Raw genomic sequence first — 5,755 nt, 5'->3', positions numbered from 1 at the left:
GACCAACCTTTTAAACCTCGCCCAAGCATCGCTGAGCGATTCGTCCATATCTTGTTCAAAATTAGTAATAAGCTTCCTTCGTCTTATGTTTTCGGTAGGTGGAAAATACTTCTTCATAAACTTCTCCACCACCTGCTCCCAAGAAGTGATCTCTTCTGGTTCGAGCGAATAAACCCATTTCCTAGCCTGATAAAAAAATGGGAACAACGTTAGAACTTCTTCAGTAGAGATGTTCGGGAACACAAAAGTATTGTAGATTTCAATAAAACATCGGAGATGGGCATGCGGATCCTCGCCACGCCTTCCTCTGAATTGACCTGCAGCCTGGATCATCTGTAGCATCACCGGTTTCATTTCAAATCTACTTCCGTCTAAGGCAGGCCTCATGATTCCCCAAGAGAAATCATAGAGGTTTGGCGATGCATAGACCCTAATGGGCCTATTCCGATCGTTTGCCAACAAAATCGGATTTTCCATGACATTGTTATTTGGTGCTTCGTTCCTAGGCTGCTCCGCCATATCTTTTTATCGGATTGTGGTTGCTGTTGGTGGTCTCTTAGTCTCCTTCAAAATGTTCTCTCAATCTCCAGGTCGTAGTTCGCCAGAGATTGAGATTTCTGCAAAGAAATAAAAAAAAATTACCGTTAACAACTATTTTACCAAAGTCCTCGACAACGGCGCCAAAAACTTGATGCTTGAATTTTATGAATGGAAATATGGATGATATGTGTTGATGGATTGCATTGTGCACTCAAGTTTCCCCAGCAGAATTCAAGTGTAAATTCCTCTGAGTTTCCTGGTAAGTCCAGAGTCGAACACAGGGACTTGTGAAATAGTTGTGTTGATAATGTTTATGAAAACTTTGTGGTAACCAAGTAAATAAATAAAGTGTGGGTGTGTTGTTGTGTTGATAAAAAAAAAGAGTAAATAAAGGCGGCAGATTTGAGAAAGAGAGTTGCGTTGATAGATGCAATGAGTATGTGATGAACGGGTTGAGAAGATCTTTAGCTAGCGTTACTCAGGAATGCGTTAAACTTTGCGATCATGTTACAACCATGCACAGAAAGTCATTTCCTAATGTAAATGCGATGCTCCTAAGTCTAAGATGCATGTGTTGAATGCAAAATGTCAATAGAGCTTATCCCTAAGTCTCTACTCTTGTCCTATGCGTTGATACAAAATGCATGAAAGCAAGGTGACCGAATACAATCATATCTTATTGCTAAGATGCATGCGATGCGTTAATAATAAATAATGCTCATTCCTAAGCGCCTATCTCTCGTTTATGTGTTCTAATCTGGTTCTTCCAAACCTAGATTCTGATCTGACCTTCCCAAGTCTAGATCCTATCCTTAGACTACCCTCTCGAGTATCTCTAATAGACGAATGAAGCATACATAAACAAGATAATCACAAAGAATGAAGATTCCCTAGTTGTGCTACCTAAACGTTTCTCAACCTATTCAACTGTTTAGCTACTCATGCGTGAATTACAGAGAGTGAACAGATATAAAGGAAGACGTTCTATTCTTATAACTGAATTGAGTACAAAATGATAATGTAAATTAAAGGTAGAGAGCCTAGTAGCAATTCCTTGCTGACCGAGGCTTTTTACACTGAATCTCTATTCTGATCTACAAATATTCTCACTTCCACGGGCGTCGACCCTCTCTCTATCTTGGAGCTTCCAGTGCTTTCCTAAGCTTGCCAGAACGATCTATCGGCACACCTTCTTCCTCGCGTCCGCCTTAAAATAAAGGAAGACTATGGACAAAGACGCGAACTTGTAAAATGATGAAATAATCGACTACTTAACCCCTTCTCTGAAGAATACACTTGGTATTTTTAGGGCACCAAAGGTGAAAGGCGTCTTCTCTTTTCTGGTTGTACAGATGGAATAGCTTTAATTCCTGACTGATGCGCCGAATAATTGTTACCGATAAAGCTGGATGTACTTTGTGACCGTTATCGGCTGTCAACTTAATTTGGATCCGACTACCGTCAGCTTTCTGTCCCATCGATCTTAATTGTCCTTTCGTTCGGATGCGTCCACCATGTTGCGGTGATTCTTCTTAGGTGAATGTTTGCAAGCACGATCAACGCAAAGTCTTACGGTGAAGTTGCGCTCGACCAATGTATTCCTATGATCGCATTCTTTGCATTGCGTTAACGCATTATTCTGCACAAAATATAAAGATCAACTGCTCTAATGCATTGGATGCTTGCGACCGCAATATTATAGAATTTATGCATTTGAAATACCCCCTCCCTCCTATGGGCTAAGCGCTAGGGGGTTGTTTTTTTAACTTCATATAAACTTCTATTTTGAAATTAAAGAATTAATTTCTCTTTTTCTAAAGTAGACTCTACCATATACTTGAGTTCTATTTTTTCATTTGTAGAGGGACATACTACTTAGTCAAGTCAAAGTTTTATTTTTAATATGGCTACAAACTACACAACAAAATATATAAATAAGTTTAGTAGAAAACATTTGTTAGTTAGAATTTTTTTTTTTTAAAAAGAAAGAAATTATCAAATCGTGGATCCCGTCCATGAGTTTGGCTTTGACTATGTCCAACGACGCTGACTGGATTAAAACCTAACCATGTATCGGGTACATAATTATCCTTCCCAAAAAACTACCCTATTTTTGTCAATACTTTGCATTCTCACTCTGTTTTTGAAAATTCTTTCACATCTACCCCATTTTTGTCATTAGTTTCAAAATCACAATATTCTTGAACTTTATTCCTATTCTTATTATGTTTATTTATGTATCCACTTCATTTTATAATAAATAATTTACAATTATTTTATATGTAAAAATTTCATGTTTTTAATTTTGTGACTAATTTTCAATATTTGATATTATTTTTTCATTTTTTTTTAAAATTATGCTCTTACATAAACATTTATAGAGATATTTTACTATATACATCTAAATGTTATCTTATTTTGTAGAAATGATTATTAAAAATGATCAATTATAGTCTAATTGAACCACAATCAAAGTTTCATTAATTAATTATAATAATTTATATAAAATTTTTCAAAATTTCCATTGTTACCAATATTTTCATAAAATCGAGACCTTGATATCGACATCGATATTTAAAAATAAAAGAAAATTTGTTCCATTTTTTAAAATGAGATTAAATTTCGATCAAGTTAAAAAGTGTTTTGAATAATCAAAAGTTGTAGCTTGTGAGTGATTGACGAGGCGATTTGGTCACTTGACCCAAAAGTCTAGCTTTTTGTTTTTGTTTCTTTTTCCTTTTTTGGATATTATTATTATTATTATTATTATTATTATATTGAAAATGATAAAGTCCAACATGCAATTATTAGGAACTTTGAACCTTATAAATTCTAACAATAAAAATCCTCAAAAGTCCAACATGCAATTTTCTATTCCAATTTTCGTAACCAACTATTGTAACCATTTTATTTTTTTTAGTTATTGAAAATTAAGTTTATCGATACTACTTCTACCTCCAAATTTTTTCATTTGTTATCTACTTTTCACCAATTATTTAAAAAACCAAACCAAATTTTAAAAACTAAAAAAGCTTTCAAAAAGGTTTTTTATTTTTGGAATTTGGCTAAGAATTCAACTATTGTACTTAAAAAAGATGCAAATTATGGCAAGAAATATAGATGATAAAAGCTTAATTTTTAAAAACAAAAACTAAAAATAAAATAGTTACCAAATTGGGGCCAACTTTTTGTTTTTTTGTTTTTTTTTTGTTTCTTTTATTATAAATATCATAAAAATAGATAGATGTCTATTGTTTAGTGTCAAAGTCATGTGTCAATCTTCATGTTGTCCATGTGCCTTGTAGTTATTCATACTTGGTATCTATGTAAGACCACATCCTACTTATCACTTTGCCTATAAATAATGACATTTGGTGGATCTTAAAATCACACACTTTGGTGAGAAATCCACTTCAAATTTTCATTAAAATTTCATATTAATAAATTTTCATAATTTTAGTTATTTTATTTATTTATATATTATTATATTATATTTTCTCCATATCCATTGTGCTCCTCAATTTCACAACACGTTGTCAGTACGAGCTCATGTTGCTTCTATCACCGAAGGTAGGTCCTAAAGATAGGCAAATTTTTTTCATTTATATTATAATTAATAAATAAAATATTATTTTGCATATTTAGTACATATTAAATTTCTAATATAAATACAATAATTCGTGATAGTGTTGCCATGACAAACCTTACAAAATTAGAATTCACAGCCCTTGACATTAATGACAATAATTATTTGTCATGGGTGCTCGAATTCACATGGATGCTATGAACTTGGAAGAAACAATTAAAGAAGAAATACGACATCCAGCCAAGGCAAAGCAAAAGCTATTAGTTTCCTTCGTCATCATCTCCACAAGGGATTAAAAATGGAGCATCTTATGATAAAAGATCCTCGTATCTTGTGGAAAAATTTGAAAGAAATATATGATCATAAAAAAAACGGTTATTCTTCCTAAAGCTCATTATGAGTTGATGTATTTAAGTCTATAAGATTTTAAATCAGTAAGTGATTATAATTCTGCATTATTTAAAATCAGTTCAAATTTTTTGTTATGCGGAGAGAAAATTATTGATGCTGATATGTTAGAGAAGACATTTTCTATATTAAATGTCTCAAATATGCTCTTGTAGCAGCAATATCGAGAGAAAAGTTTTAAATAATATTCTAAATTAATTTCATAAGGTTTTAAATAATATTCTAAATTAATTTCATGTCTTCTCGTGGCCGAACAAAATAACGAGTTATTAATGAAGAACCATGAATCTCGACCAACTGAAACAACACCATTCCTTGAAGTGAATGTTATGAATGTTAATCGTGGTCGAGGTCGTTGTCATGGTCGAGGTCATGATCGTGACAGAGGAAGAAATAATTATTATTTTTGTGATGGTCGTTCTAATCATTAAATTTCAAAAGAACCATACAAAATTATAATCACAAAGGAAAAGCTCCACAAGATAAGAGTTCAAAGAGTGTTGAAAATAAATGTTTCTGATGCGGAATGACTGGGCATTGGTCACGTACCTGTTGTACCTCAAAACACTTAGTTGACCTCTATTAAGCCTCACTAAAAGAAAAAGAGAAAAATGTGGAAGCAAAATTTGCATACCAGGATAATGACATATTTGACCTATCCCATATGACAAATTTGGATGTGGCGGATTTCGTTGAATCTCCCAAAGAGAAGATCGACACAGTTGATAGAACATTAAGTGTTTCTTTTGACTTTGAGAATATCTAGACTTAATGTTATTGTTTTTATTTTATCTATCTTTATATTTGTTTTAGTAACTTTTTTATATTTTAAGTGTTGTTTTTCTTATAGTAATTATTGTCTTTTAATGAAGAAATATTGATCATTTTCATATGTTGGGTGATTCAAAAATGAGAAAAGAAGATCTATGTCTAGCAGATAGTGCAACTACACACACAATACATACAAATAAAAAATACTTTTCCAAATTGACAATGCTGAAAGCAAAAATAAATACAATATTAGGTTCAAACTTGATCAAAAGTTTTGGAAAAACAAATATTATTTTTCCTATAGAAAAAAAATTTACAATTGACAATGTATTGTTCTTTAGTCAATCAAAGAGAAATCTACTTAGTTTTAAAGATATACGTTGCAACAGTTATCATATTGAGACTGATAGAAAGAATAATATGAAGTATCTTTATCTCATGTCCACTGTC

This window comes from Benincasa hispida, chromosome 2, assembly GCF_027475165.1.
Source record: "Benincasa hispida cultivar pf3 chromosome 2, pf3_genome.v1.1, whole genome shotgun sequence".
Classification (NCBI taxonomy): Eukaryota; Viridiplantae; Streptophyta; class Magnoliopsida; order Cucurbitales; family Cucurbitaceae; genus Benincasa; species Benincasa hispida.
Note: the sequence above shows the minus strand (reverse complement) of the source record.